The sequence below is a fragment of the Mus musculus genome, chromosome 4 (genome assembly GCF_000001635.26).
Source record: "Mus musculus strain C57BL/6J chromosome 4, GRCm38.p6 C57BL/6J".
Classification (NCBI taxonomy): domain Eukaryota; kingdom Metazoa; phylum Chordata; class Mammalia; order Rodentia; family Muridae; genus Mus; species Mus musculus.
In genome coordinates, this window is record NC_000070.6 from 30,086,848 (window position 1) to 30,114,840 (window position 27,993).

Consider the following 27,993-nt stretch of genomic DNA (forward strand, 5'->3'; position numbering starts at 1 on the left):
ATCATGCCCATACTACACTCCTTCCACACATAGAGTCAGTAATTAAAATCTATGTATGAACCATAGCATCCCTGTTGGTTTATCTTCTAACTAAAATCAAAGAGGATCACTGTTACCACAGTGAGAATGTTAAAGATCAATATAAACAATCAACAACTTTTGGATGAGACTCTAACATAAGACTCAGATATACTAGTCATTGGTTTATGCTCAAAGACTTAAACATCATAATTTACAGATACTTTCTCACCCATGTTCATTGCTGCTCTATTCACAATTGTTGTGAAATGGAAAAAATCTAAATGTTCTATGACAGATGAATGGGTAGTAAAATCTGTTAGATGTTAGATCTACATTATGGATCATTGTACAGTGTTAAAGAAAAAATGAAATTATGACACTTGCAGGCAAAATGGATGGAACTAGAAAAGATTATAGTAAATGTAATAACTCATACCCAGAAAGACAAACATTACCTGTTATCTCTCATCCATTGAGGCTCCTAGCTCCATGGCTTCAGGTGCGATTGGACAGCCTGTACTATCTACAGAAACAAGGAGAACAAAATGGAACTATTGCCAGGGTAGAAGGGTTAGAGAGTAATAGAGAGAAGAATATTATGTTACAAGTAATCTTATCCAAGAAATAGACAAAGAGGCTATTCCTTCTGGAATGGAAGGATATTAACTATAGGAAAAGGAAGCAGGTGGCTAACATAACAATATGGATAACTGAAAAATCCACAAGGAAACAAACTATTAATAATTCACCCAAAAAATTATGTGCCATAGTGTACACAATTATGTACTATAGTGCCATAATTAAGTGTAGGAACATACATATGTAGTTTCAGTGTACTTTTATCTGGGGTGACGACAATCCCCTCAAATCAAAAGGCTACCTTAAAAACAAACAATAAACCAAACAACAACAATAACAACAACAACAACAAAATGAGAGTTGAGAATCCATGTTTTTCTGGCCAGAGCTGTATAAAAGACAACCAAAGCATATAGCCTATTGCTGTTTACATTTTCATTTCCTAGAGGTTAAAGATAAGTTCTTATTGCTGAAGACATAATTTACTTTATTCTGAAGACCCTTGAGCTGGATCTGACATGGACAGTCTCTCTCTTATGACTAGCTTTTCTGGCCTTGAAAGTTTTCAAGGAAGGAGAAAGTCAACAGTCCTATCCAGATATGATATCTATAAACAATGCCAAGGTCAATATGGCAAAATAACCATACAGGAAGAGCAGTGGCATTTTGGTGCTAATTAGTAGCTCTCTAATTGGACTTAAGGCTCTTCAAGGCTTAAGATCATGCTGGTATGAGAAACCTCGAGGACAACTCAGTGCTTGTGAAATCATGAATACTGAAAGAGAATCTACACACACATATTTACTAAGCCCTATGTATTCCTAACAAGCAAGCATTTATAACCACTTTCATTATACTCACATATAAGTATAGTCTTCACCAACCATCTCGGGGATGTCCCTTCATAGCAGATGGAAACCACTACAGACAAACACAACCAATCAGTATGCAGAATTGTGGAGCCCAGACCCAGTGGATCTATCTACAAAATATTATTCAACCTGTGGCTCAAAGAACAGTACAAAAGAAGGGGTAGAAAGATTTTAGTAACTGAAGGATCAAGAAATTTCATATGAGATGATCACATCTTAATAACATCAGATGCTATGAAATCATATCTGCTAGTCATACAAAAAGCTATACCCATGAACTTTCCCTTATTGGAGGTGGTGTATTACTGGCAGTAGAGTTTAATGATTCCAGTGCCCACGGCAGACCCTGTTTCTTTCACTCTCCCTGTGGGTAAGGATATATGTCCAAGAATGATAAAATTTACTCTTGTGATATATCTAATTACTCATTTTTGAGAAATTTCCACAATTTTTTCCATAGTGGCTGTGGCATATTTTACTCCAGACAGCAAGGAGCAATTGTTCTCCTTTAAACAATACTCACCAGCATCTACTAACTAGCATTTATAATACTTGAGTTTTTATATTTTCTTTTCTCCTTTTTGATTAGATATTTTCTTTATTTACATTTCAAATGCTTTCCCATTTCTAGGAGTCCCCTTCAGAAACCACGTATCACATCCCCTTCCCCCTGCCTCTATGAGGGTGCTCCCCCTCCACTTAACCACTCCTGTCTTTCCACCCTGGCTTTCCCCTACACTGGGGCATTGAACACTCTCAGGCCTAAGAGCCTCTCCTCCCACTAATGTCCAACAAGACCATCCTCTGCCACATCTGTGGCTAGAGCCATGTGTACTGTTATGTGTACTGTTTGGTTTGTGTTCTACTCCCCAGGAGCTCCTGGGGTCTGGCTGGTTGACATTGTTGCTCCCTCCATGGAGCTGCAAACCCCCTCGGCTCCTTCAGTACCTTCTCCACCTCCTCCGTCAGGGACCCCCAGACTTAGTCCAATGATTAGCTGTGAGCATCTTCCTCTGCATGTCACGCTCTGGCAAAGCCTCTCAGGAGACAGCCTTATTAGGCTCCCTTCAGCAAGCACTTCCCTGCATCCACAATTGCATCTGGGTTTTGTGACTGTATTGGGAGAGATAAGTAGTCTTCAATTTCACCCAATATGAATCTCACAAGCTACAATTGTATGACATGCCAGAAAGATGTATTGTAACAATAGTGGCACAGATGTTATGATAGCAATTTATATTTTTTTGTTTCAACTTAAGGCCTTCTTTGTGAGATCAAACCCATACCTAGCACCATTAATGTGGCCAACATATGGAGACTAGATAGGTCAAGGGCTTAGAGAAAATCCTATTGTTATGCTAAATGAACTTAGTACACAAGACCTCCTAAAAGCAACACTGTTAAACTCATAATGGTTTGAATATGAATAGTTCTCACCAGGTCATGTGTTCAAATACTTAGTATCTATTTGTGTTTCAAATGACTTCCTGAAATTTTCAGGCAAATGAATGCAACTAGAAAATATCAACCTGTGTGAGGTAACCCAGACACAAAAGAACATACATGGTATATACTCACTGGTAAGTGTATATTAGGAAAAAAGTTCAGAATATCCAATACACAACAGACCATATGAAGCACAAGAAGAAGGAAGATCAAAGTGTGGATGCTTCAGTCCTACTTAGAAAGGGGAACAAAATCATCATGGGAAGTAGAGGGTTAGAGGGACTTGGGAGAAAAAGAGGAGGGGAAGGTTCGGGTATGGGACAGACAGGAGAAAAGTTCAAAGGGTCAGGAAAATGAATAGAATATGTAGCAGTAGAGGGTAGGGAATTCAGCTGGAGGGAACCACTAAAAAGTTCAGTAATCCAGGGAAGCAACAGGCTCCCAGGACCCAACAGGGATGACATTAGCCAAAATACACAACAGAGCAGAGATAGAACCTGTAGAGGCTACCTCCAGTAGATAGCCACTGTCCCCAGTTGAGAGATGGGGACACCCATACATTTCAAATTCTTTAACCCAGAATGGTTGCTGTCTAAAGGGAACACATGGACAAAAAATGGAGGAGCGACTGAAGGAAAGGAAATCTAGAGACTGCCCTACCTAGGGATCCAGCCCATCTGCAAATCCTATACTACTGCTTAGAAGGGGAAACAAAATACTTACAGGAGGAAATATGGAGTAGAGACTGAAGAAAGTGCCATCCAGAGACTGCCCCAGTTGAGGATCCATTCATATACTATCCCAGACACTATTGTGGATGCCAAGGTGTGCTTTGTAGGCAGGAGCCTGGTATGGCTGTCCTCTGAGAGGGTCTGTAAGCACTGACTAATATAGATACAGATACTCATGGGACTGAGCTTGGGGACCCCATGGAAGAGTTAGGGAAAGGATTTAAGGAGCTGAAGGGAATTGCAACCCCATAGGAAGAACACTATCAATTAAGTGGAACCCCCAGATTAAACCACTAACCAAAGAGTATACATGATGGGTTTATGGCTCCAGATACATATGTAGCAGAGGAATGCCTTATCTGGCATCAATGGGAGGGGAGGTCATTGGTCCTGTAGAGGCCTGATACCTCAGCATAGGAAGGTTGCAAGGAATCGTGAGTCAGGTGTTAGATTACTTATTATTTTAGATTTTATATTACTCATTATTAGCTCTTGCTATTGATCAATTAAATGTTTAAACTAACCTCTATGGAAAGCCAAATTTTGGACATGTGTACTTTGTCCTTGTGATTGTATACAGCTTGAACTCATGAGGACTTTATTCAGGTTTTATTTCTCTGAACTCTGTGAGCATAATTGTCTGGTTCTCTGAATAAAGTTGGCTATTACATGAGACTTTAGTTCACCTCATGTATTGGCTCTAGTCTCCCAGGTTCCAGCACCTCAACATTTGTGAACAGTCCACCCGCATCTATTATAGATAACTATAACAAATAAATATTATAGATAACTAAAACAAATCCTCCCTAAGAAAGCACCTGATTTGCTAACAACTGTCAAATTATCAGCTCAGAAAATACACATAAAAGTTACATTTTACTGAGTAGGATATACGTATTTTTATAACAATTAATGAAAAAAGTGACCATTCATTTGAAAGAGAATAAGAAGGGACATGAACAACAAGGCATATAGAATGGTTTTTAGAAAAAAAGAGAAGAGTGAAATGATATGGTTACTGTATAATTGTAAGAAGAAAAATAATTTTAATATAAAAAGATTCCCAGCATTCAGTGTACTCCATCTCTTCATCCTACTTACAGATCAACATGCATGCTCTCAGCTATGCTGGCTACCCTGCTTTCATCCGGCCATAATGTACTTTCATTTTCTAAAATTGTAAAAGCGATTAAACCTTTACTTATATGCATGACCTTGGTCATGGTATAATATAACAGCAACTATGACAGACATAGATCAGTACATTAATCAGCTCTCAATATGGAAGCGATTTGGAGAAGGTGATAACACAGAGATTTGTAACTCGACAGTGTGCACAGAATTAGTGACCTTAGAATACTCAGCTTTTAATAGAATGTCTTCATCACATGACCCCATCAAGATACAGGGATCTATGCAAAACAGAAGGCAGAAAAATTATAAGAGCCAGAGTTTATAGATGACTCTAAGAATTAAACTTTTTCTAGGTACAATAGGACTCACACACTAATGAATTCACACAAACTGTTAAATTCAATCCAGGCAACATCTTAGCACAAAGAAATAGAAATGGGCAGAGAGTTCCATCTCTGACCAAGATGCTATTTGAATGTGATAATATGTTGAAGAGGAGACAATATTCTCCATTGGAGTGATACTGGCTATACTAAACACACTCCATGCTATGCCTCATTCTCAGGATTTATTAGTGAAGGAAGAGCAGGCTCCATTTTTATTTTGGTGTTCTTGTGTTATTGTGATTTTTTTTGTTTTTGTGACTTATTTTTTATTTTAATTTAAATAAATATATTTTGAGAAACATAAAGAACATAAAGTTGGATTGGTAGAGACAGGGGGAGTATTTGAAAGGAGTTAGGCAAGAGGAAAAAAATATGAACAAAATATATTATACTGTATGGAAATTTTAAATGAACAAATTTTAAAAATGAACATGACAGATGTATAAGTCACAATGTACTAATCTAAGAAACATGAAAAATTAAGACAAAACAACTAATCAAATGATTACAGATCTTAAAGGAGTAATACCCAGGGACAGTGAATTAGAAGTACAAGTCACACACCTCAAAAGAATGATTATAAGTCATCTATCTATCTATCTATCTATCTATCTATCATCTATCATCTATATATCTTTATGAATGTATGTATACACACACACACACACATATATACACACACACATATATATAATAAAAGAAGAAAATAATCATTTGAATGTAACACAAATAGTAGAATGAATTAATGTGATGTGAGAAAATAAAGATGATTTGATTAAAGAGTGATAAATACCAAATAACCCTATGTAAAATATGAAAAAGTGATATTATAAGTCAAAATTTAAATTCCATAAAATATCTTACTAATATACTAAATTGAGGAGAGGAGAAAATACTTGCATTAGAAAACAAGGTGGAGGAATTTGAACAGTCCATTAAAGACAAAGATTAGATAAAAGAATATCAATTATAAATTTCAAAATATACATGACACCATGAAATGATACAAATCTAAATTATGGGCATAGAAAGGAAGGGCCTAATTCTACAAGCTTAGAAACAATTTCTAATAAGATAATAGCAGAAAATCTTCCTTAGTTAGGTGGAAGAATTTGCTAATTGAGATAAAGTAAAATACCAGAAAAGAGACCTCCCTTATCCTACTATAATTAAAACAGTGATTACACAAAACAAAGAAAACATAAAAAACAAAGGAAATACCAACATAGGTAAACCACGTCACATATGAATCAGGCTTTCTTAGTGCTGAAAGGTGCTGATTAACTTCCAGTAGTTGTCAGCTGTAAACCCTGTGCTATAGGAATTATTGGCCTATCAAGACAATCCCATTGGTATAACAGTGGTGTAGGCAACATGGATGCAACCAGTTGCTTTCTGGCTGGATTATAGTGCCACTCCATCAGATTAAACCCATACCCAGCTCCATTATTAGGCCATTGGCCTGTGCGGAGATTGGCCCCATGTCCTCAAGGAGAACCTGATACTACTAGTCTGCAAATCAGACAGAGGATTAAACCAAATTTAAGTATCATTATTTTACACTAAATGTAATGCTTCATTGTGCCATATGAGTGACAGAGAGAGAGAGAGAGAGAGAGAGAGAGAGAGAGAGAGAGAGAGAGAAAGAGAGAGAGAGAGATAGGAAAGTAAATATGAAGATAATAAAAGATAAAATTGAAAGTTCTTTGCCCCAAATTGAGCATCACTTCTCTTACTTTCAGGGCTCAAGGATCATTACGGACGAGAAGTTGGAAAGAGTATATGAGCCAGAGGTTGGGGATGATTTACAGGAAACAGTTTCTTCCAGACAAAAGAAAGTAGCACATATCAACTCAGTAATTATGGAAACATAAAAAAGACCTGTGAAAAATAAAGCCACAACAAACACCAGAACATACAGGGGAGGTAGCCATTGGTAATTGATACCTGCTTCATAAAGGAAAATGAGGTTCCTTTGAGAGTAAGTTGACCACAGTAGAGTCGAATGCCAGAAATCCAAGATATATAGACAACATAAATTGGAATTGATGGGCTACAAACCAAAAAAGGACAAAAAGCTCTGCAGGTAGAGAAGCTGTTTGTGCTTGAGAGAAATAGAGAAACAAGAGTTGAATATGATCAACATACAATGTACATCATTAAAGTTCTAATAAAAAAGCAAGCCCATCAGAATAACCACAAATGTTTCAGGAGGAACATCCCAAACCAGGAAGTCTTGGAAGGATGGATTTCAAGTTATTAGGGAAAATAACAGGTAACTTTGCATACATATTTATCAAAGCTATCTGTTATAATTGGAGGATAAACAGAAACTTTTCATGAAAAAATAGTTGGAATATTTATTACCACTAGCCCAGATCCAGAAAAGATACCAGAGGGATATATTTGGACTAAAGATAATCACAAATGTGTGAACGTTTGTATATGCTTGGCCCAGGGAGTGGCACTATTAGAAGGTGTGGCCCTGTAGGAACTGGTGTGGCCTTGTTGGAATAAGTTTGTCACTGTGGTTGTGGGCTTTTAAGACACTCATCCTAGCTGCCTGGAAGTCAGAATCTTCTAGCAGCCTTCAGATGACGATGTAGAACTCCCAGGCTGTACCATGCCAGCCTGAATGCTGCTATGTTCTTGCCTTGACGATAATGGACTGAACCTCTGAAACTATAAGCCTGCCTCAATTGAATGTCATGCTTATAAGAGTTGCATTGGTCATGATCTTTGTTCACAGCAGTAAAACTCTAATAACAAAATGGATCAATGAGGTCACAGTATGGAATAAACTACATTCAAGTAATACTTATGCAATAAAAGAAGAGAAAACTTGAAAACCTAACAAAATGACAGGAATTAATATACACATTTCAAAAACATCTCTGAATATTAATTATCTCAAATCCTCATTTAAAAAAAAAGCACAAACTAGTAGATTGTATCAAAAGCTAGATTGACCTATTTATTACCTGTAATGAATATTTATTGCCTGAAATTCCTCATAAAAAAGATTACCTTCCTAATATCTTTCTCCAAAAATAATCAAAGAAGAATCAATATTCAACTTTTTATAAAATTAATATTATCCTTACATGATGATGATGAATGAAAGAAATTTATGAGACTGTTTTAGGTCAGGGCATCTGCTCTAGGCCAGAAGCTGGAGATAGCTTTCATCCTGTTGATGGTTGGTGCCAACTCGAGGCTAGACATATGAGAGAAGTTTAGAGCCATTTAGTCTATCTCCGAATTTTTGTTATATTTATATCTTCTCGGCTTAGATGCTAGAATTAATGAGTATGTCTACCTGGAAGACAGATGTCAGGACCTGACTAAAACTCTAGGGCAGACATAGGGTAGACTGGTATAAACATTTTGAGTGGACCAACCTGGACTGACTAGCTAACTTCTACTGACATTAGCCTAATTTATGCTGTAAATCTAACCAACAGCTCCTACATTAGCAGCTTGGTGGAAACCCATCCTTGGGATCTGTTCCTGATGTAAAGGAGCTTAAACTATGTCCTTCCTCTTAAGCTCTCACCTGTGAGCAACAACAAATTCATTTTAGGAACAACTCCCCACTGTCCCTGAAATTCATCATTCAAACTGTCCCTGGGAAAAGCCACTGGCCTAAAGTAGCTTTAGTGTTTGTAGAGTATATGTTACTATTCATCTAAAGAAAGGAATTATCAAGGATCCCATGAGTCCTCCATTTTCCCCACCATCAGTAACCAAACTTGAAAAACATACAAAAAAATTAAAAGTCAAAACCAATATCCCTAAGAAATATAGATACTAAAAGTATCAATGGAATACTGGAATGATAATTTAAAAATTCAACAAAGGACAACTCAGTGATCAAGGTTGCTTCTTCTCTCAGATGCGCACAGATTGTTCAATATATGCAAATCAGTTAATGTTTTAAATTATGTAATAGATTCAAATGCAGAGATACATTATCAGCTCAAGAGATGAAAAAAGCATTTGAAAGAAAATCTATCAACAATTGTAGATAAAAGTCCTGAATAACCCAAAGTAGAATGAATGCATATAAGCACTTAAAAAAAAAAAGTCTGTATAATGCAAAGCCATAGCCAACATTGTTTTAAAAGGTGAAATATGCAAAGCATTTCCAACCAACTCTGGAAAAGACAAGAAGATTCCCGCCCTACTTTCACCTTTGTTCCATACAGTACCTGGAGTTTTGGCTAGAACAATAAAACAAAAAAAGCAAATGAGAGAGAAACAAATAAAAAAAGAAATCTTATTCTTATTATTCTTATGTATAGATGATATGATTCTACATAAGACTCATACCACATAAAAAACAAAACAAAATAAAATTCTTTGTTTGTTTGTTTGTTTGTTTGTTTTGTTTTGTTTTTGTTTTTTCCAAGACAGGATTTTAGCCCTGGCTGTCCTGGAACTCACTCTATACACCAGGCTGACCTCAAACTCAGAAATCTGCCTGCTTCTGCCTCTGAAGTGCTAGTATTAAAGGAATGTACTACCACTGCCTGGCTAAAACAAAACTCTATTGCTGATAAAAACGTTCAAGTTGTACAACATAAAATTAATGCACAAAATCAGTGACCTTCCCATGACAAATATACCAAATAAGAAATAAGAGAAATAATCCCATTCATAATAGCTAAAAATGAATGAATGAATGAATAAAACACTTAAAAATAAACATAACCAAAAGCTGAAAATAGAAATACGATGCAATTCCATTTTGAGACATCCATCAATTGATGGATGAATAATAAAAATGTAATACATGTGTACAATGGAAATTTATTCAGCATCTGAGCCAAGGTCATTTAATGCCCATTGGAAGATGACAATGCAATGAAGAAGGAATACTGGTATATTCTTCTAAGGGATATCTGGACACACGTGATTGTTTGTATAACAATCTCCCTGGTGGGTTCATATGCTTGAATCATACCAGTCAATGTACCTATGTGAGAAGGATTAGGAGATGTGGTCTTGTTGGGAATGCAACTTTTTTTTTTTTTTTTTTTGGAATTTCAAAGGCCATCTATAGCTAAGTCCATCTGTCTATTTGTCTGTCTCTCTGTCTCTCTGTCTCTGTCTCTCTCTCTCTCTGTCTCTGTCTCTCTCTCTTTCTTTCTCTCTCTCTCTGCATCTTTCTGTCTACTTATCTACTTCCCTCTGACTGTAGCTTGTGGATCAGATGTTAGTTCTAAACTACTGTTCGAGCCCTATGCCTGCCTATCACCTCGTATCTACCACAATGGTAATGGATTAACCCTCTGAAACTGTAAGCAAGCCCCCAATCAGATTCTATATTTTATGAGTAGCTTTAGTCATGGTGTTTCATCATAGCAGTAGAACAATAAAAATATAATAATTAAAATGTTTGAATTAGAGAGCAGCACTTCCCAGACCTTTCTTTTTCTGTCCCTGAATAGTAGTGAGTTACCATGAATAATTTGAGAGAGATCTAAGATTATTTTTCTATTTTCTATACATATGTTTCATAACAATTTATTGCCACAGCATTTTTTTCTGCAAATATCTTTTACTTGGTCCTCTTTCTTTTAAAATTACTATATTTTCATTAAAATGGATAAATAGCTTTAAATTTATTTTATACAATAATTTGCCATTATTTAAATAGCCTTTGGCATTTTATATTTGAGTTGTTTTAATAGTGACTGATTTCTTTTTTATTTTCATTTTTCTTCCTTGTTATTTATTTATTTTTCACTTAGAATACAGGGGAAAAAAAAAACGGGCTTTCTCCTGGCATTTCCTATACATTGCGCTGCTAACTTTCCTACCCACAAGAGGAAAATGTGCTGCTCAGATGCATCTACTGATGCTATGATGACATATTTGGAATGAAAAGCTAAATACTATATACTATATAAACTAAAGCTAAATACTTTTCAGTGAAATTAATGAGCACTGTAGGAGAGACACCATCAATTATAAAGAACTCTTCATTTAAACCCTTTTTCAGTCCCTTGTGTAGATTTGGAATGAAAGAGTTAATCAAATCACAGTAGTCTAACCAGATCATTGCCAGAGATTCAATGTAAATGCTCATTGTTTCAAAAGTGATTTGAGCTGGTATAGAGAGCCATATCTGTAATCCCAGCCCATGGGAAGTATAATCGGGAGAGTCAAGAGCTCAGGCTCATCTTTCCTTGCATGGTGGATGTAAGACCAGCCTGGGATATGAGAGGCCCTGCCTCAAAACAGACACACAAGCAAACAGTATGTGAAAGTTCATCTTGTAAAAATCTCCCTTACAGTTTCTACTGAATATATCATAATTACTCTGAATTTTATACATTTCATAATTATACCCTACTTTGTTTTAGTAAAATTTATGTGAAATTTCTCTGACATCAGTAATTAAACATTTATAAAGGCTTTAGGTCAGTCACTACTGATTTGAACAGCATTTGTTTTTGTATTTTTCTGTGCTTCCATATAGCTTGCTATTTATTTACTAGATATGTGTGAATGATCCCTTCTTGTTTGATTTGTTTATTTTAATTACATTTAAATAATTTATCCTTCTTGATTTTATATTCATATACAGACCACATTTTATTTGTATTTGATTTTCCTATAAGCCAAAGCTCAGACTTTTCACTTAACTATAAACTTCTTTCAAGATATAAAATATAATCCTCTAGTTTTTCAACTAACATTCTAGACAAGTTTTCAGAACAAGTTATACAGTGCCTTTCATAGAGCTGTACCTTGATTACTCAACAGCCTATGACATGCCCTCCCCTTCCCATCCTTACGACTCTTCCAGGTTTCTGTGGCATGGAGATAGGGGGATGCCTTATTTTGATTTTGGAGATTCCTGCCAGTTCCTACTCCTTTTCTCTATGTGTGGTCATAGCCTGGTTCAAGGTGTTCTTGAATTTCTCACCAATGAGCTTTTCCTTAGGAAGAGTGCTTTTTGGTATAAAATGTCACTTTGTTGAGGGGTATACCAACTATTTCCTTCTTTATGCTTTTAAATACATTAGACAAATACCCATCTGACTACTAATGTGTCTCTTGACTATTTTGCCGATATCATTTTAAAAATCAGCAATCAACAGAAAGGATAATATTGTCTTGAGCCAATTTTTCCCTTATTTTGATAAACTTCATAGAATTCAGAGTCAGGACAATACAATAGTTTTCCTTTTCTTTCCTTTTGCAGTTTGTGCTATCATTCTACCAAAGCAGAACTGAGTGTAAAATTTGAATCTTATTTTTCCCTAGACATGTGTGTCCACATTAGACAGACTAAATAGCCTGCTTCCATGTCAGCTTTCCCTGAGCAGGTTGCCTCGCGGCTGGTGGTTTCATCCCTGTGTTCTGTGGAAGCTTTTTTGAGCTAAACCTGTCACACTCATTATCCTTTTGAGCTCTGGTTTGCTGTCTTCCTGGGAATTCATGATCTTCTCTGAACACATTACATATGTTTTGTACTCACTGAAGCATGTCCTTACAAGTTCCTCTCACTTATTTCTAGAGATATTTAGATCCCTATTTGTTTCAGGAAAATATATGACTCTTCTTCATGTGCACAGCTAACCAGAAAAAAATCAAGTCTTCTCTCTTAGCCAAGGACTCAGGCTTCAGGTAGCTCACCTCCTTGTGTGGTCTCGAACAGTTTCCTGATACTTTCTCTCTTTCTTTTCACACAAAACATTTTCAATCTTCTATGTGGCTTTAAGTCACTAAGAAATTTAAGTTAAGGTAACTGATTCCCTTGCTCTAGCAAGCTGCTAATAAATAGTCTCCGTTCGGGTGATCTCATTGGGATAGTCTGCATTTATTTTCACAGTATGAAAATATTTATGACATTCTCCCAAAGCAACGGATACACCTTAGGAAATGCAAAACAGCAGCATCCATGTTTCTCTCTCCTGTATTGCCTTTGTTTAGGCTGCTCTTACAGACGACAATAGGCGAGGTGCTTAAACAACATAATCTATCATGAACTGAAGCCTGAGATGTCCAATAGCAAGGATTAGACTTCTGGAGTAGATGATTCTGTAGCTAGTGAATGCTTCCCTGACTTGTATCCACATCTGTCTGAGAGCTTGGCGGGCAGCAGTCCTCACTTGAAGGTCTTAATTCCTGTGATCTAATCATATCTCAAGATCCTTAACATTCAACAGCATCATACTGCAATCCAGGATTCCAAGTATGCATTTCAAGTGCTTTTATTCTAGTCAAAGTATAGGGACTTTGAATCACTGAATATGTGGATGTTTTCTCTGTTGTCAATAATGTATTGGGGCCCTGCTTTCCATCCTCTCACCAAACTATGTGGAGAGCAGCTGCTGTACTGTAGACACAGCCATAGTTGGAGGACATGTGTATTTTTTATAGGAGAATTATTAAGCCTGATGTAGCCCTTCAGGAAGGGGAAAACGGACACAGCTGCACCCATCTCTACCAGGAAGTTTAACAACATCATCTCATTATCAGCCCTTGTCTTTAAAGGGTTCCGGGATTTTCCAGGTGCCAAGACTAGAAACACACACTTTTTTCCTTCTCACTGTTCAATTCTGAAATCACAGAACCACTTCAGGCTTTGGGAAGCTGCAATCAATACCTTTTTCAATCTGCACTCTCAGTGAACACAATTTAGCAACAGTACACAAGTAAAGCATTTTCTGATCTGAAAACAATAGGCACACGAAGCTATAATGCTGTATCTATGTCTCTGCTGATATCCTGAAAGAACAATTTAATTTTGCAGCCAGCCATGTGTAATACGAGTGTGACACATTAACAAATGGATGGCTGGTCCATCTTTCTGGCTTCCTGTCAGGATTTGGGTCTCCTGATGCCTTTGGGCAAGTCGGAGGGGGGTTCAACCCATCCAGAACTGCATCTGAAAGAATTAAGGCACATAAATGTGGACTGATGAGGACAGCACTGTGAGGCAAGAAAATTAATGATCTCATAGAAAATGATATGCAACAGAGAAACAAATCAGGAGGAAATTGACATTTTATTTAGTTCCTCAGAACCATTTTAAATATAATATAGAGTATTTGAATTATTGTTTATTGAGCCTATTAAACATCTGCCAGAATTTAAAACTAAGTAATCAAATAAAGTGCAGACTCTAATTTGATTTCTGTTGTATATGTTCTGGATAGCATGGCTTTACCATAGGAATATTAGGCCTGATATAGTCAACCTGAGCCTCATCACTAAATCCATTCTAGGTAGCAGAGAGTACACAAAGCATGCCAGTCTTGGATTGGAAAAACATTTTAACCCATATTGAAGTGAAGTCTTTGTACAACATGTATCTCACCAGTATTTTATAACCCTGATAATTTGCAGAGAGGAATAATTCAGTATGGCTTTCTGAGGTTGAAGAAGAACAATTCAAGATTAGGCTACAGGCTGCAGCAGAACATACCTGATCAATGGGGATAAGGATTATTTGCTGTTACGGTCTCAATAATCAAGGACATCTGTTGGAATGACAGCTATGTAGTTATAGGATATTTCTTATTATTGTATGTGTTAAGCTTAGTATGCAGCGTTAAAGACTACATCTTACCATTTGTTACATATTTAAAATCACATTTATAAACTTTAATAATATTTTATCAAATTTAATTACTGAAGCCAGTGACAATGTGCTTGACTGATCATCTGTAAGCCATCAGAATAGGGTAGACCCAAAAGATCTTAAACACTTACATGCTGCAGAATTTATTTTTACTTATATATGTTACAAAAGAAACAGGACATGTATCTAATTACTATAATTCCACCAAATTGTTATAGTTTTCCAGGAATTTTGTATGCTTAAAATGTTTACAACATAAAACAGCCTCAAAAAGATTTGGCTGATGAAATTTACAAAAAGCAGCACAAAATACCTGAATATATAAACCTCAGTAAAAATCAGAGATTAAAGCCAAAATTTTCAAGCATGAGGAAGGTACTTGGAATATTTGGTAAAAAAAAAAAAGTGTAGGAGTCCATTGAATTTCTTTGTTTATGTTCACAATTGTGAAAAATGTGGAAATGATCCTGATTTGAAATATGATGACTATATAAAATAATCATGTGTTGGTCATTAATTCTACTGAGACTCATGGGAAAATAGTAAAATAACTTCAAAAAATTTGTCCCATAAGCATAAAAAAAAACCTGTTAATTGTTGTGTGCTAAAGCCAGCACCCCTAAAGACAACTTTTAAACTGGTGCTCACCACAGCTGTAGGCACGCTCTGGTTTACTGTGAATCAGAATATAGCCACAAGTCAATGATCTAAAGCATTTGAGTAAACCTAACACATGCTCTGAGGATTAAGACTGCAGACTGCCAAGTAACCACTCAGTTTTCTAAGTAAGACCTAGATTGTGAATTATTAACCTAACTGTTGATTAAGTATATGATCTTGTGTCTAAATCATATTAATCTAAGCAAAAATAAAGCTATAGTCATCAGAATAAAGTTGTGGCCTAGAAATTTATACAACATCTGTGCTCCAATCAAATAAGATTTCAGACAAAATGGCACAACCCACAGTGCTGTGACAGCCCCACAGTGAATAAAAACCAAGATATAATGCTATTGTGAAGATGCAGGAAGCCAAGGCATTCTGAAGAGTTTGTGTTAAAGGTGCTCCACAGGAAAGGGTATTTCTGAAAAGACTTAACTGTGATTCTTTTCTTACTGTCCTTTCGTTTGTGATTTCTTACTTCCAACACAATTGCTATATTATCCATGTGTTTTACGCGATGATGATGGTAACTGCTGTAGTTTTTATGTTAAAACAGAAAAGGGCTTCTAGGTGTGATTGGGATGCACATTCAAACACATCTTCCTCTTATATGGGATTTGATTACTCAGAGCCTGAGCAGTACTGAAATATCTCAGAACACTGTCAACAAGGGAGATTAATAAAATTATATCTTAATGAGTTTTACTTTAATAGAGAAGAGAATTCTGCATGAATGTCCCCTTCCTGTGGAGTACCTGTAATAGAAATTCCTCAGAAGGGTTTATGGCCACTGAGCAACTCCACTGAAGCATCCTATCTTGGTTTTATTCAGTCAATATTTATTCCTGTCTACTGGGATTTTAACTCCTATTGCATACAACTGCTTCACAAATACTAGGCTTAAAAAACATCAGTAGCTAAGAACACTCATTTGTTTTTGTGGAGGATCCTAATTTGGCTCCCATTACCCACATGGTGGTTCAAAACCATCTGCAACTCTAGTTCCAGGGAATTTAATACTCCTTTCTGACATCAGTAGGCACCAACCAACCAACCATATGGTACATATACTTATATGCAATCAAAACGCTTACACACAGAAAATAAAATTATAAACATTTCTCTTAGCTACTGCTGTGAAGGGACACTCTCACCAAGGTAACTTATAAAAGAAAAGATTTCATTGGTGGCTTATTTACAGCTTCTTCATGGCAGGGACTGTAACAACAGGCAAGCATGAAGCTAGAGCAGTAGCTGAGAGCTCACATCTGATCCACAAGTGGCCACAATTGAGTTAACACTAAGCAGGAATGGTATGGTATTTTGAAGCCTCTATGTGAACTCACAATGACATACTTCTTCCAATATGGCATCCTTCCCACATATTTCCACAACTGTGGAGCACACATTAAAACCTAGGGGCCATTGGGGGCATTCTTAATTGAAAAAAGGCAATCTTTAAAAGAAAAAATATATTCAAAGTGATAGCTAACTATTTTACAAGCACAGACTCCACATTAACAAAATATTTTAGAAGACTTGAAATCATGTTGGTAAAGTTAAGACACATTTTAAAGCATAGAATGTTAAAATTAAATACTAGATCACAGAGCAGTTTGCAGCTACATTAGTTTCACCCCAGAATATAATTGACATTTCTCATGATGCTCCTCAAGCTTCAATGTGAATATGACTCACTTGTGCATTATTTATGGATTCTGAATCACTAATATATTTGGCCTGTTGATCGCCACTTGTAAGATGCCAAATAATGTAATTTCTGTTGTGTCATTCTTCAAAGTGGTAAAGGGGACAGAGTGTCTCCTTTTCTATCTCTGTTTTCAATCCTGTTCTAGACTTCTTTGTAGCTCTCTTCTTCCATTCTATCATGGCTGTCTCTCTATCTATGTATTCTCCTCCACTCCTCCATTTCTCTTTTGTTCTCCATCCATGTGCCAAGTCTTATCTTTCCCCCCCACAAGAAGAATTTTCAAGCATATTCATTGTTCAAACCCTATCATTAGAAAAAAACCATGAAGTGCCAGAATATCTGCTAATGGACAGACGCGCTGGTTACCAGACCTTGTGGCTTTGGTAGATTCTTTTCTCCTGGTAATCTGTAGCACATGGAGATATGTCCTTAACCAGAAAACAGCTCAAGTCAATTAGAATGAACCATTCTAGCATTAAAATTCATGGAAGACTGAGGAATATATGTGAAGAAAGATAATGTCTTTATTCACTTTATTCACAGACAATGTAGAGAGCATCCAGCCCACTGTGCTTCTCTACCCTTACTGGTTTGGTTTCTCTATAATTTGGGTAAATTCTCAGTCTTCTAACTAAAGTGTAACTCACTGGGTTGGGGGTGGGGGGTTGAAGGGCTCAGCTCCAGTAGTCATTCATTGTCCCTTAAGATTTTTGGATGCTTTCTTTTCACTAATTGAAAAAGCAATGTGGCCTACAGTTACCCAAATAAATTAACTTCCCAAACAGCATAATATTGTTTCATGCTTTCATGTATGGAAAAAAAAACTCTTAAATAGTTTCAGACCATTTATAGAAAATGTGGTAAGGAGATGCTCCGCCCTGACCCTGTGACTGAGACATCAAAACGCCCTAGTTCAGAACAGTACGTAACATAAGGATCCCATCCGGAACTTTTAGTGGGAGGGGTAAAAAGGCCAAGCATTCAGCTCTTCATCACCTCCCAACTTCAAATGCCTGATTAAAGATCAGCCCCCAGGAAAGCAGAAGGAGAAACAGAGATGGGATAATTTAATGCAGGCCATGCAGCAGATTAAAAAAAAAAAAAAAAAAAAAGAACTTGGTAGATGTTTCGGTGCCTTAATTACTTTGTTTCCAAACCAAAATTCTATTGCTTTGGGCTGTGGAATGGTAAACCTTGTTCTCGAGCACAGCCCAAAGATCTTGATAAAATTCAGGTTGTAGGTTCTAAAACTCAACACACAAAAAAAAGCATTTTCTTGCTTCTTATCATCAGAGACTTAAAAGTGGGTTAGGAATGGGAGACTCGGAGAAAAATGGCCGTAAAGTTTCTCAGGAATATTGTCAAAAGAACTGTTTCTGGGGCTGCGTAGAATAGGACTCCCCTGGGAGAAACATCATGGCTCAGGGCACTCAGGTTGGTCACCGCATCTTAAAACATCTTCCACATGTGCATCCTTTTTAGTGCTTCCCTAATTGTCCCTGACAGGGAAGGTGCAGAGAAGAGGATCCATGCTGCCTCATTTTGCACTTGAAAATTCTGTCTAGAGTTCAGAGTCAAGACCTCAGACGAAGGTCACAAGGGGTTACTGAGAAGGAGGCTCAGAAACTGCACAAAATCGGCTAGCTCTGATGTCGAAGGAGGCAGAACCTCTTAGCAGAAGAATGACATTATGTTTTAAAGTGATAGCAAAGGAGGCTGAGTAAATTTTAAAAAAAGGATAAATTTCTTTTCTTTCTTAATTCTTTAAGTTCTGTGTACATATGTTACAGAGTCATTGCTTATATCCTGGGAGTGTAGAAAGGATACATGAAAGTGTGGGCTCTTACTATTTCCTAAAAAAAATAAATAGGTCCATTAAGATCTATGCAGGGACAGCTCATCTTGTTTGTTTGATTGCTAATCTGTTTGGATGTTTAAAATTTTAATGGAGAAATTTGTAAGACACTCTGTCTTGTCACTTAATTTTTTTCCATACACTAATGAGCTAGCCTGTATCGTAGTAGTTTCAAAGAAAAATGCAAAACGATATAGCAATTTTTACATTAAAAACTTAATGAAAAGAGATAACAAAAAATGTAGACTTTATTTGAACTTAGTTGAATTTGTATTGGAATAAAATATAGAAATCTAATATTATTTTCCTTTTGAATCTTTAAATTTAATCTAATTTAAACTACAAGCTCATAGAATATTGATTATTCAGGAAATGTGGAGATTAATCCACTGCACAAACAAGTGTTTCAGTGGATCAGAATTTCTTTTAAGAGACAGGAGACACCCAGAGATGCCCAAAGTGATGATGATGATGACTAGGATAGCTAATATCATGATCAAGGGTTCATGCTGAAAGACACAACAGTCTTCTGGAAGTTTAACTTAATCTCTAATAATAACAACAAACTTTTGTTATTATCTTTGATTTATAAGTGAGAAATCTGAGTTGAAATAGACTGAAAAGTCGTGTTAAGGGAGATAATTCCAAAACCAGAAGTGGCTAAACCTCAATGTTTCACCACTGTCCTCCATTGTCCCCTTTACTTTTCTAGTGTGCTGACCATTTGCTATGCTCCATTTTTCTTTTGTTTCCTGTTTTATCAAATGCATCACAATCTGTTAGGTTTTTAATTCTTCCAGGGTTCACTGCCTAGATATACAAAAGGCACGATAAATCTGGGTTATCAATCAAAGAATTTTTGTAGCTTATATTACAAGCTATAGTACTATCAAATGCTTAAGTTACTATGTTGATTTTGGCCAGGTAAATAAGACAAATGAACGAGTAAATAGTACAGCCAGACATCAATTCTGGGAGTGTAAAACCTCCTTTAAAGTTCCAAATGTCTATGTTTGTGACAATCCATAGGACAAAAATGTATTACATCACATACAGCTTCTTAAGGTTTTCCAATATGGCATACAAGGCCCAGAGCGAAGCTCATGCTATTACACTAGAGCCAATGCCAAGAAAGCCCAAGAGCAGTTGTAAGTGCCAGCCAATCATACAATCTGCAGCATATCTTTCAACTTAATTTAGAAAATTTCTCTGACTAGAAAATTTCTTTCAGAAATCAGCTTTTCTTGATTTTCTACTTTTCCTTTTTATGTACTTAGAACTCCTGTTACACATGACATATGAGGTTTGAAGTTTCTAGAGTAACCTTAACAAATATGTCAAATCTAGAAATGAAGAGTGAGTGTTTTGTTTTTTCTCTTTTCTTCTAGGATTCACTCCACAGCTATTTGTTTATATTTTAAATGTATTCAACTGCAAAGGTGCATTTTCCTGCTGAATATAGGAAAATCCAAAAGATAATGATCAACTAAGGTTTTTCTGTTTGGTAACATCAAGCCTACATTTATCTATCTTAAAGGACATAGAATTTGTCAAAACTTGTTTAGTATAAGAAACACTCTATGGTCACTGTAAGTGAAATTGATCAATTGTTAGTTATCCCTTGTGTGTTGAGCTTTTGGGAGAGGAAAGAGAAGATCTTCAGTGACCCAGACACACTAACCTTGTATTTAAGTGACAGCTTGAGTAAAGTCTTTCAAGAAGCATAATTTAAGATGGCATTTATTTGCTAAATTTGATTACATGGATTTCTGTACATAAAACTTCATGGGAAGACATGTCACTGTTTTGGGAGGAACTGGCTTCCAAAATATGGTGTGTGAAAAAGTTTTTCAATTTCATCCCATTTTCTTATGCACCTTAAGTGTCTTTGTTCAGGATGTTCCTGACTTTTCTTTATATATACACCCATGTTTTACTTTATGTCCTGAGAATCAAACAATAGATTTTGATACTCATTTTCTTACAAGGAAACTTGATATTTTTCACTTAACTGTTTTTATAGCCTCCCTATAAGACATAAATTATGGGGTGGGAATAGTATAGGAACTTGACAAACCAGAGTCTGTCATTTCTTCCCTAAATGCTGTTCTCCTTGATGCCTTAGGCATACCTAATATGTACATTTGCTTATAAATGCTTTTCCCATAAATTTTAATAAGTTGAAGATATAGGTCATAAAATTTACATATCTTAGAACATCCCTCTAATACTCAAAAATCTTATACTTTACATTTTATCATTATGTAGATTCTTTTATCTGTAACATCTCATTAGGCACTTTAGCATTTACCAGCTTTACAGATAAATAGATAATCATGGTATATATTTATTTTTTAAATTGTTATTTAGTAGGAATATATTCATGTTTGTATGGTTTCTTTGTTTTTATCATAAAACATTTACATGATATTTCTACATTGTTTATTTTGTATCCTAGATTTTATAAATGCTAATATATCTGAGTTTCTTTTTTACTAATTTTACTATTTTCCTATTGATTATACATATGTCTTTCACATTTCTTGTAAATTTTAGTAGAAATTTTCTATGCTTAAATCACAAGTTATTATAGTTCCTTTATGGTGTAGTTTTTTATTTTTATGTTTTTGTGTTTGATAACTTCATATATGACTACCATATTATATCATTTCTATAAAAGAAGGAGTGAAGCATCTCTATCACATGATGAACAACTATTATCTGTTGGAGAATTCTTCACACTGAGAGCCAGAGTGCTTCCACTAGTTTGCAATCATACCAACAATGAACGAGGCTTTCACTTCTCCTGCAAATTGGGCAGTTTGGGTTGTCAGGGTTTTGTCCCACAATTTTATCAATATTTTTTGACCATGTCAACATAAGAATCTCAAAATAGTTTTAATTTCCTTCTCTATACTTGCTATCTTAGTTAGGGTTTTACTGCTGTGAACAGACACCATGACCACGGCAACTCTTATAAGGACAATGTTCAATTGGGGCTGACTTACAGGTTCAGAGGTTCAGTCTATTATCATCAAGGCTGGAACATGATGACATCCAAGCAGGCATGGTGCAAGAGAAGCTGAGAGTTCTGTGTTTTCATTTGAAGGCTGCTAACAGAATCTTCACTTCCAGGCCGTTAGGATGATGGTCTTAAAGTCCACACCCACAGTGACACAGCTATTCCAACAGAGCCACACCTCCTACTAATGCTGCTCCCTGACCCAAGCATATTAAAAAAAAAAAAAATCATAGTTGCTAAGAATGTCGAACATTTTAAAGATATTCCTTAGAAAAGTGAAATCATAAAATGTATTGGTACATGAATGAAATTAGAAAATATTAAATAGAACGAGGAAATGGAGACCCAGAAGAGAGATACCAAATGTTCTCTCTCATCTATGGTTCCTAGCTCCAAGTCTTTAGGTATGAACATATGACAAAGAATTAGGAAAACAAAAAGAATCAAAAGATACCATGGGATTGGGGAGTAGCACTAGAGGAGGGTACTATGAAGGAAGAAATTAGACAAAACAGGGGAGGAGATTTTAATTTAGGATGGGGAAGGGAAATGTAGAAGAGGAAGGGGGAGTAGAAACATAACATTAATCATATTTGAAAACTCCCAAGAAAACATATAATACATAGGTATGCTTATAGACACACCTCTATAGTTTAAGTAAAGTTAAGCAACCTTGGGAGACAATCATATATCAAAAGGTATAGACTAGCCAATAGAAGCTACAGGCATGAGAAACTCTCTTCTGAGATGTTGGTCAGGATTGCCTAAGAGACTCCCCAAAACACTGCAGTCTACTGCCATTGCTCTAGTCTCCTTGCAGAAATTGAACATTAAGTCCCTATTGTTGCAGACTTTTGCTTAGAGGCTGGACTCAGAGCAACTGAGCTGGATTAGACTTGAACACCTCTTCCTTGTGATCAGGAATGTTCTGTGTAAGCTATGGACAAAGGGGAAGGAGGACGGGGAGGGCTAGGGGAGGGGGAGGGAGAGGGATATGAGGAGGGGGAGGGAGAAGCAACCAATTTTCCTACATAGTTGTGATATTTCTGAATAACAGCAACATTTCCTAAAGTACAATGATACTTATTTCTTGATAGTAATGAAAACATGATTCTCTGGGCTTAAGACACAGACAATGAGTGGAAAGTTACACATGGAACTGTAAACTTTAAGAACTACTTGGGGCCAGTGAGGACATGGATTTTAGAGGAGAACTTGTTATCATCACTTTACTAAATCAACGTAATTCTCAAATGCATTCTAAAAACATATCATATATCCACTAAAAGTATAGTCCACAAACCTCGCTAAAGTAGTTTCTTTGTGCAACAGAGAGACAAGTTGACCTTTCAAAACCCAACTGGTCAAAGATCAGATTTCAGCTGATCATGTGGCGCCCAGTCCTAGTAAATGTCACAGAGAACTACAGGTAAGAAAAAAATACCAAGAGCAAGAAAAGTATGTGTCTCCAGCAACAAGCCACCTTTATTGTTTAGTACCAAATAATCAGTCCTGAAATCACGAGGCTTTAAGGAACATTGAAGAGACACAGTGGATTTGTGTGTGTATTCGAGTGTGTGTCCCCTGTAGTAACAATTAAAGAAGAGAAGGTAGTGTGTTTGAGGTTAGATAGGAAAAGTTGGAAGAAGGAAAGAGAATGGGAGGAAATGATGTAATTGTATCTAAAATTAAAAAAAATAATAAATGATTCTTTAAAAATGTGTTTCTTAGATATTTTTATTTCTTAATTTATGGACTCTTCAGATCCATAGCCCAACTGTTAATGAGGCTGTTGGTTTGTTTATTTGATTTTTAAAGTTCTTTATATAATCTGAGTAGCAATTCTCTATGAGATACATATTTAGCAGTGTTCCTCTCAAAATTTGTGGGCTTCTTCTTCAAGTCACTGGTTGTTTCCATTGCTGTGTGCATGTTTTAGTCTCTCATCTGTGGGCTTTAGTTTTTGAGGAAATAGAGTCTTGGTCAGAAAGTGCTTTCATCACTAAATGTTGTAAGGTATTACCTACCTGTGTTTTCTTTCTGCACTGTTGTTTTTTCATGTTTCATATTGAGGCTGTTGATCCATCTGTGGTTTATTTTTATGGAAGGTAATAGATCTTATCTCATTCTACATGTGGACATCCAATTTTCCCAGAGCACACTTGCTCTGCTGCAATTCCTCCAGTGTATATCTTTCCATCTTTGTCACATGTCACATGACTGTATTTTCATTTATATGTGTTTAGACTGTCAATTTTGGAACATTGATCTACATGTCTCTTTTTTCATAGATACTATGGTAGATTATACTAATATAGTTTTCAATCAGATATTGAAATCCATGAAGAATTTGTTTGTTGTTTCCATTGTTGTTTTTACATGGTTGGATTCATTTCATTTCATTTTGTTTTGCTTTGTTTCGTTCTCAATTGTTTTGTGCTTGCACATGAATTTTATGATGATTTTGATTTTGATGTCAATAATGTTATGGAGATTTTGATAGGGGTTGTACCAAATATGTAGCATGCATTTTATAAAATGACAATTGCACTCTATTAAGTCTACTAGTCAATAAGTATGGAATAGCTTACCTTTAGTTACAGATTTAAAATTCTTAATAATAAACTTCTTCTATCTGCTCAAATGAGTTTATTTCTCTTTATTTCTTTTGTGTTTGTTGTGATTGTTTCTATGATCTATTTCATGGACTATCTTTATTTAAAGCAATCATTTCTGAACATTTTCTAATAGAACTTTCATAATTATGTGTAATGTTGTACCATGTACAAGAAGGGAACTTTCAAATTAATTTCTATTTGCATCCTTTGGGAAAATATATATATATATATATATCAGCACTATAGTAAGAAGGATTGCAAAAAGTTAAGATTTAAATAAAATTGCTTTAAGATTTTCCCTATTTAAAATGAAACTTACTCAGTGTATGCCATGTACAGTCTTTTCTACACTGAGGCATATTCCCTACAGTTATTCATTCCTTTTCTAGTGTTATCATGGAGGCATTGTGTTGATTAGTTTTTGTTAACTTAACACAAACTAGAATCACAAGGAAAGGAGAACCTCAACTGAGAAATTATGTCCTTCAGATTGTCCTGTGGTTATCTGGAGCATTTTCTTGATTAATAACTTATATATGAGCATCCAGCCTACTGCAGGCACTGCTACTATTAGGCAAGTGGTCCTGGGCTGTATAACGCCAGGGCTAAAAAGTAGGAGTGGGTGGGTAGGGGAGCAGGGTTGGGGGAGGATATAGGGAACTTTCGGGAGAGCATTTCAAATGTATATAAAGAAAATATATAATAAAAAGAAAAAAAGAAAGCAAGATGATAAGATAACCCATGGAGTGCCAAGCAGTAAGCAGTATTGCTCCTTGGTTCTGCTTCAGTTCCTCCTGCTTCTAAGTTTCTTCCCTGTATATCCTCTGAGTTCTCTCATGATGTATAAAACCTGTCTTCAATATGTGGATTGTGATTTCTGTAGGGGTCAAATGAGCCTTTCACATGGGTAGACACATATCAAATATCCTGCATATTAGATATTAACATTAAGATACATAAGAGAAGCAAAATTATAGTTATGAAGCAGCAATGAAGTAGTTTTACAGTTGGGAGTCACCGTAACATGAGGAACTGTAGATAAGGGCCACAACATAGGAAGGTTGAAAACCACTGCTGTAGGGTCAAATACACCTTTTGCTCCTCAAATTGATTGTATTCATATTATTTGTTCTGGTTTGAATGTGAATGGCCCCTATTAGTTTCTTTATGTGAATACTTTGTCCTTAGTAGGAGAAAGAGTTTTAGAAGGGTTAGGAGCTTATGGCCTTAGTAGAGGAGATATGCCACTCACAAGGTAGGCTTTAAACTTTCAAAGGCCATTTTCAATTAGAAATGTCTGTTTCTGTTTGTTTCTGTCTGTTTTTCTACATCTTTATGTCTCTGTATCTGGATCAAACTCCATGTCCATCCCCCCCACCCCCAACCCCCACCCCCTGCCCACAACTGGTAAATCAGATGTCAGTTGTTGGCTACTTCTCCAGTTCCATGTCTGCCTGCCATAGTCCCTGCCATGATGAAACTCTAATCCCCAAGAGGGTCATTATGCTATGAGTTACCTTTGTTATGGTGTCTCTTCACAGAAATTGAAAAATAACCAAGACAGAAATTGTGGCATATTGCCATGACAGTCCTGACCATTGCCACAAACAGGCCTGTGTTTTGGAAAAATGTAAAAGATTTGAGACTTAATACTCAGAAAGCAATTGAACACTGTAAATGAAGATTAACATAACATTCTAGTAGGACCTTTGAAGACAGTAATTCTGAGAGGAATGTGGACTATAGTGTCCATATCCAGAGGATTCAGACAGGGAAAGTATTAGCAACTGAGCTAGAGATTGTTCTTGTGATAATTTGGCAAAGAATATGGCTGCTTTTGGCTCTTGTCCTAGGAGTCTGATGGAGGCCAAAGTCAAGAGTTTTGTATTGATTTCTTTTTTCAGTAGAGATTTCAAGACAACTTAACATTGACTTGGTCCTGTCGATATTAGTAATCACTTTTATGCATGTCTGTAATGAAAATCAGTAAGCAGGCAAAAAGAAATATAGAATATACAGTAAGGAGCAAAAGGAAATTTAATGCTTGAGACTGGGTTTGAGCTAAAAGAGATAAGAAGAAATGAATTAGAGGGAGTGGAGACCTCAGATCGAGACTCCACCCTGTTAATCCTCCAAGTTGCAGAAATGTAAGGCCTAAGAAATTACTTTTTTTCCTAAAGCAACTGCAAATCCAATTAATACAGATGCAAATCAAGAAGAGGTGCAGGTTTCATTCCAAGCAGTCAGCAGAAATTGGCAGTGTCATCATTGTGAATCTAGTTTTAGAGAAACAAAGGAAGCAGTAGTGAAGGGATTGTGGAATTGTTCCCCGAACTTAAGGAAGGCTGCTCAGGCCAGGCTTGTGCTAGGTAAGTACCTCCATGGAAGGCTGAATTGCCATTCTGTGAATCTCTAATACACTACTCTATATTGTATTGAAGACCCCACGATGTTGGAAGCTCTGGGGCTATGAGACTTCTACAAGGAAAAGCTAAGATAGAGAGTAGAACCAGCCCAAGCAAGGAGTGTGCTGCAGTCAGCACAGCTGGAAGGGCTGGGATATCCAAAACACCATCTAAGCCCTTAGCTATTGGATATGGAACTATATGATTTGAAGTTTTCCATGCTGGCCCCCATCAGTAATATATTTGAAGTCTTAATCCCAGTTGATAAATTGTTTATGAAGAATTAGAAGGTGTGTCAGTAGGGGTGGGCTTTAAGATTTTGAAAGTTTACATTAGGTTCACAGTACCTCTCTGTCACTCTGTCTCTGTCTCTGTCTCTGTCTCTGTCTCTGTCTCTGTCTCTGTCTCTCTCTCTCTCTCTCTCTCTCTCTCTCTCTCTCTCTCTCTCTCTGCTTGCTACCTGTAGATCAGGAAGTAAAGCCTTCAGGAACTGTTTCAGAGCCATGCCTGTGTGTTTTGAGCCTAGAAGATATTGGAGTAACTCCCAGATACTGTAAGCTGACCCAACTAAAAGCCTGCCTTTCTTTCTTCCTTCTTTCCTTCCTCTTTCTTTCTTTCTTTCTTTCTTTCTTTCTTTCTTTCTTTCTTTCTTTCTTTCTTTCTTTCTTTCTTTTTCTTCTTTCCTTCCCTCCCTCCTTCCTTCCTTCCTTCCTTCCTTCCTTTCTTTCTTTCTTTCTTTCTTTCTTTCTTTCTTTCTTTCTTTCTTTCTTTCTTTCTTTCTTTTTCTTCTTTCCTTCCCTCCCTCCTTTCTTTCTTTCTTTCTTTCTTTCTTTCTTTCTTTCTTTCTTTCTTTCTTTCTTTCTTCCTTCCTTCCTTCCTTCCTTCCTTCCTTTCTTTCTTTCTTTCTTTCTTTCTTTCTTTTTCTTTCTTTCTTCCTGTGTTTCTTTTG